The following is a 13,710-nucleotide window of genomic DNA, read 5'->3' on the forward strand; positions in this document are numbered from 1 at the left end:
CTCTGCACACGCATGTGTGAACACATCACTGACAATGTTTACACTGAAATATGCAGCATCAGGCCTTACTTTACCTTGCAAATGCTTCCCTATTGTGCGTGTACTGTATTTCCACTCTGAATACCCACACTGCGCATTGTTCAGCAGAGCCAGCTATCATTCAAGTGCATACCATGCACAATGGCTATTTCTCGGGGAGCTTAAAAGCAAAGAGCAGGCCGCTCCTTAGAGGCAGCATCAGATCGGGGATTATCCGCTCACAGCGGGGGTTGGGGGGTGTGGCGATAGGAAGAGGATGGGATGGCCGTGTCGTGGAGGAGACCACAAAAACCACAAGAGGGCTTGGCAGAAAGGGAGATGTCCCTTACATGTCCTTGTGTGAAGGACAAAGACAGAAAAAAATGAAGTGTGTGTGTGTGTGTGTGTGTGTGTGTTGCTCTTCTTGTAAGGCCTACAACAATGAGGTCTGCCACAGGTGCTCTGTGTGGGAACCACACACATCCTCACTGCAGTACAAAAGCCTTCATGTGTGTCATTCATGGTCTATCTGAGGAGTATTGGTCCACCCACCGTCTAAACGTTATACATAACAGTACATGTGCAGCAGTAAACCTTGAGCCTGTATTGAATAACTTTTTACATACATACATACATACATACATACATACATACTGTACACACGCATATAATCATGCATACATACAACATAACCTCAAATCAAATACTATTACCAGACTTTGTTTAACATGGTGTTAACAATTACAACTGCTTACATTTTTTGGGTGATGAGGTCTTTTGAGTTATTTGTAATGTATGCACAGAAAAATGTAATAAATAACAGTTATTTACAAATATATAAACACTGTGGAAACTTTGTTTTCTCCAATATCTCATGAGTTGTCTTGCTGCTTAATATTCTCAGAATAGTTGATATTACCCTAAAGCAAAGCACGGAAATAAGTTTTGGCTAAAGCAAACGGACTAGAAAGTGATGACAAATAATTTTCAGACTGACTTTAAAAGAAGGTCTGTAATTGCAAAGCCCTGAAATTACAGCTTAGCAAGCAGGGCCAAACACATTAGACTACAACTGTAATTACCTAATAGCGCTGTCTATTTACCACACAATGAAATATAATGACCTGGGCAGCGTACACACCAGGGTGAGTTACACCTCCCACATTGTGTGGCGAGCTCAGAGTAAATCCCAACAGCCTCTCCTTTCCCTAAGACCCCCTGTGTCAGAAAAGGCTCTCTTACACACTTGATGAAGCACGGGATTACAGCCACAATATAGGACCAATAAATCTATCCAGGTTTTTCATTAATGCCAGGCCCTGATCTGTGTAATCCAGTGGAGTGCATGAACATGCTATCGCCCACATTGCTTTGCCATCTCTAGTGTCATTTGCCATTCAGTCCCAAACTTCAATTTCAATGGACTGAAGGCTTTGGTTTAATTCTGCCCACCCGCCACATACATATGCACACACACGCACACACACATACAAACCAGAGACTCTCAGCTATGTGGTCCACAGCATTGTGTTTGTATGTGTGTGTGCGTGTGTACGTGTGTGCACTTGTGTTTGCACTTGTGTTTGCATGTGTGTGTCTCTCATGTTGTCCCACATGCAAGAACAAACTAGAGGCACAGTCAGTCTTTTAATCTGGTCATGCAAATTTCTGTTAAAAGGCTTCCCAACAAATGATCTCGCCAATGGCAAATGAAATGCTACATTTGCATGGTCAACCCAGGTATGACTTAAAGAGCGTGAGCTTGCCTCTCGTGCTCACTAACAATTAAGACGAGGTAATGCAAGGCAGGCCCAGTTGCATTTAAACAGCTGACTTGATGAGCTGGCTGGTTGAAGGAGCAGGGGCACAGTCAGAGAGGTCATTTGAGCAAGTGCCCACTGCATGCTAAAAATATAACCATTTTATTAGCTCAGCCAGCAGTGTGACTATGCACACAAGGATAAGAACCCCCCCCCCCCTCTCTCTCTCTCTCACTCATTCTCTGTCTCGCTCACAAGCTCTCGTCAAGCTTATCTATCTATCTATCTATCTATCTATCTATCTATCTATCTATCTATCTATCTATATATCTATATATCTGTTTGTCTGTGTTTATCTATCTATCTATATATCTATATATATGTTTGTCTGTGTTTATCTATCTATCTATCTATCTATCTATCTATCTATCTATCTATCTATCTGTCTGTCTGGCTGTCTGGCTGTCTATCTATCTAAGTACATATCTATCTATCTATGTATTACAGTTTTTCTCAGTCGCTTTGGTGCTTTTCTCAGATCAGAATGAAAATTCTCCACAACATTTAGTCATTTGTGCACATCATAGTAGCAATTTCTCCTTCCTCTGAACAAAGTCATTCCAAATAAAACTAATAGTCTTCATTTCATTGCTTGAGTCATTACATACAAAATTGGTGTCAAATTTTGTCACAATACTGTAGAATTGCAAAGAGCATATACAGTAAAACTGTGAAACGTACATATTCAGTGTCTTGTACTCACTTACTCCCCTAACTACAGCAATTTGTAACTTTACTGTAGTTTTCAAATGGCTGTACAAGTACTGTATAGTACTGTCTTCAGCATTTTCAGGTAGTGTCACCGAGTTCTGACCTTTTTTGCATGGGAAAACATTGAGAGCAAACTGTCATAATGAAAACATGACAAAGCCATTTGACTATCTTGTTCATAAACGATGGTGTCAAGACTTGGTGGTCTAATTACAGTGTTTAAGAACAGTTTTAAATGTAGAATTGTACCAACTGATCTGTTTTCTACTTTTGAACTACAGCTGTTTAAGATCAATGCATCTGTACTTTGTGCCTTAGTCTACCGTCCACCAAAAAAAATAATTGTAATTTCATTCAAGAATTTGCTGAACTTCTATCTTTTATGGCCTCTCGTGCTGATAAGTTATTAATCTTGGGGGACTTTAACATCCACAAATGCTGCCCATTCAAACCTTTGGTCAATGAGATTTTAGGCCTTGTGGACTCTTTTAACCTTGTGCAGTCAGTTATGGCCCCAACACATCAGAAGGGTCACACACTAGACCTAGTGTTGTCCTCTGGTTTCTCAGTTTCCAATGTTAAAATAGTTGATACTGGTGTGTCTGACCATTTTATGATTTTATTTGAATCTTCACTGTTTTGCCCCCCCCCCCTCCACCCCCCTCATCCTACTCCCTTGTCAGAGCTATTAATTCCACCACAGCCTCACAGTTCACTAATACTTTTATGCTCTCTCTTTCACCTGCTGTCTTAGATTCTCTTTCCACCTGCACCGACACTGAGGATCTACTTACTCTTATACTTTTAATTCATCTTGCCTTGCCACTCTTGATTCTGTAGCTCCTTTAAAACAAAAGCGGTGTAAATCCAATAGGTCAACTACTCTTTGGCTAAATTCCACTACCTGTTCGCTCAGAAAGGCTTGTAGGAAAGCAGAGCGAAAATGGAAAAAAGATAAACTACAGGTCTCCTATGATATATTTAGAGATTCTCTTGAGGCTTCTCAAATCACTGTCAAAGCAGCAAAGGCAGCTTTCTTTATTCACAAAAATGCTCACAGACCAAAAGTGTTGTTTAACACAATTAATTATATCATAAATCCTCCTACTACAATGTCCTCTCTTCCTGCTACAACAGAAACCTGTGAGATGTTTCTCAATTTCTTTATTGACAAAATTGACAACATAAAGTCTCATATCACACCCTCAATTTCTGATCCTGCTTTGTATCAGTCTGTAGTTTGCCGCCTCCAACAATTCCAACCAGTCTCTTCCTCACAGTTGTCAGACGTGGTCTCTCATATGAAGCCCTCTTCTTGCCACTCTGATATTCTTCCATCTCACCTTTTCAAAGAAGCTTTTGCGGCTATTTGCCCTTTTATCTTGAGCATCATTAATAGCTCCCTGGCTAATGGAGTAGTACCCTCTAGCTTTAAACACGCTATTGTGCAACCTCTCCTGAAAAAACCTTCCCTTGATCCCATTGATTTGAAAAATTATAGGCCCATTTCTAAACTGCCCTTTCTCTCTAAGATCTTAGAAAAAGTTGTTCTGTCACAAGTCTCTTCCTATTTAAACACCTCTAATATCCTTGACAAGTTTCAATCTGGTTTTAGACCACTTCATAGTACAGAGTCTGCCTTACTTAAGGTCCATAATGATCTATTGCTCTCTGTTGACTCTGGCTCTTGTGCCCTATTGGTCCTGTTAGATCTTAGTGCTGCTTTTGACACCATTGAACACAAGATCCTTTTAAAACGCATGGATGTTGAAGTTGGTCTGCAAGGCACTGTATTAAATTGGTTCAGATCTTACTTAACTGATAGATATTTTTCAGTGCATTTAGGCAATGCTTCATCGTCATCTGCTCCCATTAAGTGTGGTGTCACCCAGGGTTCTATTTTAGGGCCTCTATTATTTTCTTTATACATGCTTCCCCTGGGCTCCATTTTCAATCAATTCAATATTCGTTACCACTGCTTTCATGATGATACCCAATTTTATATACCGGTGGCCCCTGAAAATTCCTGCTCATTGACAAACCTTTTTCTTTGTCTTAATGACATTAAGAATTGGATGGCTAACAACTTTTTACAGCTAAATGACAGCAAAACAGAAGTAATCATTTTTGGACCACCAAATTCTGTCAACAATGTAAGCAAGTCTCTTGGCCCTCTGTCTGTTAACCATCACAGTGTGGTCAAGAACCTAGGTGTTTTCCTAGACTCTTCTCTGACTTTTAATAAGCAAGTCAACAGCGTTGTCAAGGGAAGTTTTTACCATCTTAGGACAATAGCAAAGCTCAAGTTTTCTCTCTCCTACAGTGATTTAGAAATCCTTATACATGCCTTTATTTCCTCTAGGCTTGATTATTGCAACTCACTGTATTTAGGTGTAACTAAATCTACTCTAAACAGACTCCAGCTGGTCCAAAATGCTGCAGCCAGATTACTGACTGGATCTACAGTAAGAAACGTGACCACATTTCACCTGTGTTGGCTAAACTGCACTGGCTTCCTGTGGAACAAAGAATTAATTTTAAAATTCTTCTGTTTGTTTTCAAAGCTTTACATGGTTTAGCACCTCAGTATTTATGTGATCTTTTAATTCCTTACTGTCCTCCTAGACCTCTTCGATCTCCTAGACCTCATCTTCCCAGTGTCTTCTTTGTGTTCCTTCTGCCTCTCTTAAATCCAAAGCTGACAGAGATTTCTCTGTCTATGCTCCCCAGCTTTGGAATAGTCTTCCTGATATTGTGAAATCCTGCCCCACTATTAGTAGTTTTAAATCCAACCTAAAGACCTACCTCATCTCCCTGGCTTTTAACACTCCCTGACTCCCTCACCTCTCCCTTTTTTTATATGTTTATATGTATGTATATGTATTATTGATATTATTATTATTTTTATTTTTATTATTATTTTATGTAAAGCACTTTGGTGCAATTCTATTGCTTTTAAATGTGCTATATAAATAAATTTGACTTGACTTGACTTCTCATTTTGATGACACGGCAGTTTCATTGACGTAAATACTTGCTTTTGAGGAATAGACTATCCATTTTGAGCAAGTGACGTGCTTTTGCAGGTTATCCACTAGGTTTTGCAGTTTGCACTAATTGTTTTGAGAAATGCACCAACTGCTGTGCAAATGTTGATGTGAGAAAAACGCCAAAGCGATTGAGAAATACTGTAATCGATCAATCAATCAATCAATCAATCAATCAATCAATATCTACCGATATACGTACTCTATGTATGTAGCAATCTATGCATTAATCCATCCACTGGTATAAGACTATCCATCTTTTCTCTCCTCCTTTTCGTGTGCTCTTTCTCTGTGTGCTTGGCAGCTACTGGAGTGGTTGGGTAACCAGGAGCATACTAATTTATGTGCTCAGCTTGAGCGTGGTGCGGAGCTCGTCGGCCTTTATTTTGATGTGAATAACGTCCTGGGCTCTCTCCGTTTAGTGCATCATGATCAGTCTGACTGGCTAAAAGCGGGAGCTCCTCACCGTGAAGGCGCCCCAAGATGAAAGGCTATGAATCATCCTAACACACACACACACACTTACACACCAACCACACGTACAGTACATATGCACACATACACCCATTCACCAAACACACTTATACCCAGACACACCCGCACACACACACACACACACACACACACACACACACAATAAACTACCCACAGATACACACACGGTCACACACACACACACACACACCCTGATAAAGGAGGTCAGCGTAATCCAGTAGGAATTTTGGGTGCCCCTCTGGCAGGTAGACACAGGGCATGCATTCAGAGTGAAAGGGATGTGTGGGGTGTGTGTGTGGGGGGTGAGCACAGATTAGTTCTGGATGAAGGGCGAGCCTCATGAACCTGCCTTCAGGTAATGAGCCCCAGCCTTAGGCTTCAACCGATGCTTCAGAAGTCCCTGACACACACGACTCGGTCCAATTTGCCTAACCCCCCCCTTGCATTCGGCTTTTTGATTATCTCTGCGGAGAGAAGGCACAAGAGAGAGAGAGAGAGAAACAGACAGAGGACCCAGACTAGACTCAGTGAGCACCGATTAGCCATTGAAACCGGGAGACACAAAATAAAATGGCTCCCAAGTAATGAACGCCTATGCCAGCAGTGCAGAGACAGTGTTGTCGAGACAAAGCTACACTTTCTGACCGAGTGCAAGTCATTTCAGTCAGTTTGTGATCTCTACTTTCCATAAATTGATGAGAAACATTCTGGATTAAAATACCGTACTTGCTAGGAGAGAAAAAGGACAGTTGTCTCATAGCTGCACAATACATTTTCACCTGCCACCAGCTGAGGGACAGTGAGTGATACACACACACACACACACACACACACACACACACACACACACACACACACACACACACACACGCTCACACTCATGTGCAAAGGCACTGATGAGCTCACATGCAACCACATACACATGCAGACAGTCACCATACTGCTCTCAATGAACTCAATAATACTAGTCAATGAACCGATGTAAAAACTAAGTACTATTGTTCACAAATCTCAGTGAAGTAGTATGTTTATACAAATGTATATATCAATTTAAAGTATGCGTATATGTTTTGTCTCTGTAATTGTTGCTATGTCTTACCTGTAACATGTACCATTTGCTTTGCCAATAGAAGTTTTCATTTGTCATGTCCCCCTACCTGGATTCCTGGCCCGTACAGCCCCATCACCTGCCTATGACAACTCTGCCCGGATTCTGGCCTGTCTGCTGACCCACCACTTGTCACCCGACAACTTTCTTTCCTGGACAATTCCGAAGCCGGACTATTGCACTTTCTCTCACTACAGTGTAAATCATGATTAATGCTTTATCATACCGGATACATAATCATCCCACCTCTTGTAACTTTCACCTCAGGTGCTTTAAACACCATGTCCTATTCTCCACACCTGACTGTCATATGCATTTGTCATTGTTTACAGACCTTACTGTCCGTACTGACCCTAGGCAGATGGGTCAGGCCCTTGAGTCGTGGATCTGCTCGAGGTTTCTTCCTATATGTATCTCCAATTCTAGGGAGTTTTTCCTCGCCCCTGTTATCCATGGGCCTTCTTTCTTTCTTCCTTTTCTTTTCTCCCTCTTTTCTTTTTCTCTGATTGCCTACATTCTGTAAAGCACCATGATACATGTGTAATGTTTTGGCGCTATATAAGCACATTAAATTAAATTAAATGCCAATAAAGCAACTTTTGAATTTGAATTTGACAGAGGACTTTCATACTTTCAGATCACTGGAACTCTGTAAATACCAATGCTCTCTGTGGTTCTGGGTGGGTTTTGTGTATCAGCATTCTCATATCCTTGTGTGGAAACGATATGCTTAAATGCCTTAAAGCGTTTTAGACCGTCAGTGCATAAAATGCTACTATTTCTCTACAGGTATACGTGCCATGCTCTGCCAGTTCAATAACACACAGCCATCTCTGGCCCCAGATGGGCAACGCTGGCATTCTCATTTCTAATAGTTCAGTGATGGTGTTTTAGTGGTGGAGATATTGCCTCATCTTTGCCATTCTCCTTAGTCTTAAAGAGCCAGGTGAATCCAGCTGCAACTGCTCGGAGAAAGCCAGAGTCTTCCCCTCCTACAGTGAATCACATGACCTTGCACCGTGCCGAGGCTATTTTTTGATTTGCTACCGCCGGACGCCAGGAGATCCTCACCGCTCTTACAGGGGGGACACACTGCGTCTTAGCTCTGTTTCTGCTGCAAGTCCCCAGTGTCCAGCATCCGCCTCCTCCATCATAACTGTCTGAGCCTCCTTCTGCCTGGGCATAAGCTCTTTCTCTCTCTCTCTCTCTCTCACATTCTCTCGTTCTTTCTTTTCTTTATCCTGGGAAATAGCTCTCTCTCCTTCTTCCTCACTCTCTCCTGGATGTAAGCTGTCTCTCTCTTTCTTTCTTTCTGTCTGTCTCTCTCTGACTCACTTTTTCTCCTGAGACGATATGGCGGTCCCTCTGTCCTGCCGTGCTTGACTTTTACATGCGCTTCAGTGCTCAGGGGTTCCTGGGTAATGTATCCCCACCAAAAATGTACAACCTCTCTCACTGAGCAGCCGGCTCTCACGACTCTCCACTATATTCTAGACATTGGTGATTGGCACGGTAAAAAGGCAATATTTCAATTCATACTAAAAATGGCATATGTTCATTGCAATAAGCTTTATCATTCAGAAGTGTGGGTGATTGTGCCTCAAGTATTGAGTAGACACAAATTGCCCTGAAAACAATAGGCTATTGTAGGCAATCCTCTATAGCAAATCCAACATAGTTATAGGAAGAAAGAAAGAGAAATGCTTGGTATGACTAACAGTTTAGAAAAGTCACACAGCTCCCAGGCTATCATCACAGTCACAGAGAAATGACAGCTGAAAATCATAGGCCCGCCTTGATGATAAAGCAGAGAGAAGGAGCCCCATAGATCTCAGGGAAACACTATGGCGGAAAGCAAAACAGACTCACCGCAATCATGTCCCAGTCACTCTGGCTGACTCGGGGATAAAGAGTCAATGTTAAATTCAGCTCAATTATGTCAAGGAGAAATAGGCTAGACAATTTTTCCTGTCTTTTGGGGCAGTTTCTTGTTGATTGGAGGAATGTGATTCGTTCTCTCTCCTCTGATCTGTAAGGTCAAGCACCAATCTTAATGTACACAGCGCCGTTAGTATCATCCCTGTAATGTTCACAGTAATCTCTGAGTGGAAACAGGGGGAAGGTGGAGGGAGCGTTCACTCCCACCGGCAGATGAGCAAAACATTGAGTGAGGACTAAAAAATTCTCAGAGATGAGAAATCCTGAAGGTTAACTATTCTCGTCAACCCAGGCTCTAATTACTGTGCATAAGTGTGTGTGTGTGTGTGTGTGTGTGTGTGTGTGTGTGTGTGTGTGTGTGTGTGTGTGTGTGTGTGTGTGTGTGTGTGTGTGTGTGTGTGTGTGTGTTTAAATACACCTCTATAGTGGCCCACTCTACTCTTTCAAAATATGAAAAACACGAAGTGGAAAAAAACATAAACATGGCTCAGTAGATACGAGAAAACACAGGGTCATTATATTTGGTCATGACTAGATTCTGTGTGCGAGATGTGCGAGAGAAATAATGATATTTTATTTTCTTATGCCATCTCTCTCCCCACCCAAACCACTTCCAGCTGTGTAGGAAAGTGAGAGAGTGGGGCTCATATACCAGGGGAGCCAGTAAAAGATTTGACTGAAGCTCACTGCACACAGAGTTGCTCGCTCATCCCAGCCAAACACAACAGGGTGCGTGCACACAGCAGAAGTGCCTGACCAGGGGTCGAGGAGTTGAAACAGTTAGAGTAGAAAAAAAGAGAGAGAACCTCATTCATCAAGCAGCGTTTGCATTGATTGCCCATTCAGACGGTGTCCATTTTTGTCCTCCCTTTCTCTTTATCCTGTCATAACGAGATGTGTTTAATTGCAGACATTTAGCTGCGAAAGAATGGCAACGTGCTATGGACTCGCATGAAACGACTTCTCAGGGGTGAGAGATATCGACATGTAATCCTCAGAGACCCAAGTCACTGTGCCACACATACTTAACACTGTGAATTCAGATGAAGACAAAAAAATGCCGTTCACTCTCGACAGCCGAGTTTAGTTGTCGCCATGCGACCCGTGGCACGTGACTTGAGCCAGTAACGAAGACAAAGAAACGGATCTCAGGTGTGTGCTATTGTGCAGTGTGAGTGTGCCTCCCGCACAATGTGGCAGCCTGCAAGACAAAACAGCCTGATGACTCTCCACAATTGCCTGTCGCGGAGATTACATGGCAGATTGTCTGAGACATTGTTATACAGTGAGTGCAAAGGGAGAGAGCATGGCAAGGTTCATCCACCCACCTTAGATAATCACATCTTTTTCAGTGTGTGTATGTGTGTGTGTGTGTGTGTGTGTGTGTGTGTAAGTGAGAGAGAGAGAGTGTGTGTGTGTGTGTGTGTGTAGGAAGTGGGGGGGTGCTTTGGATTTGGCACAAGAATCGGCTCTCTCAAAGGTAACTGCAAAGAATAAGCCCCAATGGATACAAACAGGCTGTAAGCTTGTGTGGCCAATCCGCTTTGCACTGCGCTGTGCGGGGCCAGCGTTCCTCTTGGGTAGGGAGAGAGGGAAAGGGTGTGAGGGTGAGGTCGGTGGAGAGAAAGAGCCAGAAAGAGAGAGAGGGAGAGAGGGGAGAAGAAGAAGAGAGAGAAGAAGAAAGAGACAGAAGGAGAGAGGGAGAGAGTGATACCTGTGCGATGGCTGCATACTGGCAGCTGGTGTTGGAAGGTGCATCGACACCCCATCATCACACAAACAAACAAACTCACACACTCACACAGTGACACAGTGACACATACACACACACACACACACACACACACGCACGCACGCACACACGCACACACACACGCACACAGTCACACCTACGCACCCACACACACTCATACACACAGCCCCAACCTGGGGTGGTTTGACAGTAGAGAGGGAGGGAGAGAGAGAAGCGTGGTTCTTTGGAGCCATCTGCTGAGCAGAGAGCACTGTGTGTGTCTGAGCCACTCACGGCTCGGACTCTGTGCACAAGAAGCCAGGCGTGAGGGGAGTGTTAAATGTCTGGGAGGGTGGCGTGTGAGCTCCCTGCAAAGCAGCTGTGTGTGTGTGTGTGTGTGTGTGTGTGTGTGTGTGTGTGTGTGTGTGTGTGTGTGTGTGTGTGTGCTTCCGGTTGTGTGATGAGGTATGAGAAAGCATCATTACACAGTCAAAAAAATATGCAGATATGCATGAGAAACAGATGGCAAATCTCATTCAGAAACACTCGTCTTTGCTCATATAATCAATTTGCGTGGTGGTAATTCTGACCAAACTAAGAGCTGAATTATGAACTGTAGGATTCCTATACTGTGCCACTGGAAAGTTCTGGTTAAACTCCCACAACCTGGTTAAACAACCTCTCTGCCAAAGCCTTTTCAGAGTCTTCAGATATCAGCCAGAGTTACAATTGCATATTAGGGTAATGAATAATACACTACAAAATGGAATGATCATTTATTTGTTTACACATGAATAAAACATGCTAAAAAATCAGGTATAAACCATTTCAGTTTAAAACATGAATTCCATTTCAATGTCCATGCAGCTTACTAGTGATTCTTATTAGTGACTCAAGATTAGAATTTCAAAGACATTACAATTGCCTTGTGCTGTATTATGACTGTCCTGCAGCCAATGTATTATTCACAAGCCCAGTGTTGCTATTCTGATTCTCTGTGGTAATGCGCACATTGATCTGGTCATCAATAAGCGCACAGCCAGAGTGCAGACAAAGTATAGGAGTCTGTGGGGCTTGCATGGGGTTCGGCCGTTCATCTCGTTTGAAGACCTCGCTTGCCTGTCTGCTGCGGACTCCCATCTCTCTGCTGCTCCGCAGAGATAAAGAAGCAGACTGAGAGAGCAGTTTTCAATCTCTCTCTCCTTTCTTCCTTGAATCGTGCAAATCAATATGCTCTCTCTCATTCTCTCTCTCTCTCTCTGTCTGTGTGTATCTCTCTCTCTCTCTCTCTCTCTCTCTCTCTCTCTCTGTCTGGAGGATGCAGAAATAGGCATTACTTGATGCCCAGTGCCAAGACAGCACTCGCTGATTAACACTCTCTGAACTTGACCATGTAATGTTATATTAGAGTGGAACTTAGCAGAGGCCACAAAGCAACTTTGTTTTTTTCTAGAACTCCTAAAGATGAACTAGCATCTGTGAGCCTGCAGTTGAATATACAAACTCAGCTATGTGAAACTGGGTGGGTGGGGGGTGTCATATTCAGCAGTTTTCTGATATGGTCCTCAGAGAAAGACCTACCTGTTAAATGTCACCATGCAGAAATGGGTTTTTAGGCCATCATGAAACCTATCTCTCTCTGTGTCTGTCTTTCCCTCTCCGATCTCTCTGATCAGGGTTTATGGGTCAGTTTGGCCCAGCCACAACTCCCTCACCTTGCTCTACATGTCCTAGTAGCAGGCAGGCAGCCGTGATCTATAATTCAAACGGGTTTCTCAATATTTCACATTTGCTTTGTAGTGAGAAGGCATCAGTAATGATAGTCAGGCTCCCTGGTGTGTCCTTCTCCACCTCGCTGAGTCTTTAAAGAGAAGGAAAAAGAGGAAAGAATACAGAAACAAATGCTGTGCTTTAATCCTGGTAAGTTTTCGTGTCTACTAAGAGTGTGTTCTTCACTGCCTTATGGATAGGGCAGTGGTAGTGTAGTGGTTAAGGAGCCTGGCTAGTGTGCAGTAGCTTGAAAGTTGTGGGTTCAATTCCCGGCTTCCACCGCTGTGCCCTTGAGCATGGCAATTAACCCCAAGTTGCTCCAGGGACAATGCAATCCCTTGTGATATAGTTTACACATGTAAGTCACTTTGGAAAACAGTGTCTGCTAAATAAAGAAATGTCATGTAGATCACTAGACTGTCTGCTAACTCAATCTGATGTAACTGAACCCTCAACAGTTAAGTAAGGGATAATGTATAGAATGGTTATTATTTCGTTTGGGCAAGTAGCCGTGTAATAAGCGGGATAATGTATAGAACACCAGTCATTATTGGGAAAACTAGATGTACCGCAGAGCGGTACAAAATATGACCGCCGCCCAGTCCAGCACATTTTTTTCCACAAAAATAAGTCACGCTGAAAGGCATAACTGTCTCACTGAATTGCATTATGCACACTCAATTCTCACTGGTATCTGCTAGACAACAAGTACCAAAACATGATTAGTTCATAGATTTCACATGTAAAATACATTTTATACAACCCCACCCCCATCTTGTGTGTTCATAATTCTTGAATTGTGTGCATGTGTGCGTGTACATGTTCATGTTTATGTGTGGGTGTGTGTGTGCGCGTGTGTGCATGTGCTTATGTGTGTGCCTGTGTATGTGCCTGTGTGTGTGCATGTGCATGCATGCGTACCTATGTCTACTGTGTGAGTATGTGTCATACGTATGATTACTGTGAATGTATGTGTGTACGTGTGTATCTGTTTATGCACATGTGTGAACATGGAATGGGTTAACATGACCCCTGGAGGCAAACATACGCAAAAAATTGGTCATCCTAGGC

The sequence above is a fragment of the Alosa alosa genome, chromosome 15 (genome assembly GCF_017589495.1).
Source record: "Alosa alosa isolate M-15738 ecotype Scorff River chromosome 15, AALO_Geno_1.1, whole genome shotgun sequence".
NCBI classification, from domain to species: Eukaryota; Metazoa; Chordata; class Actinopteri; order Clupeiformes; family Clupeidae; genus Alosa; species Alosa alosa.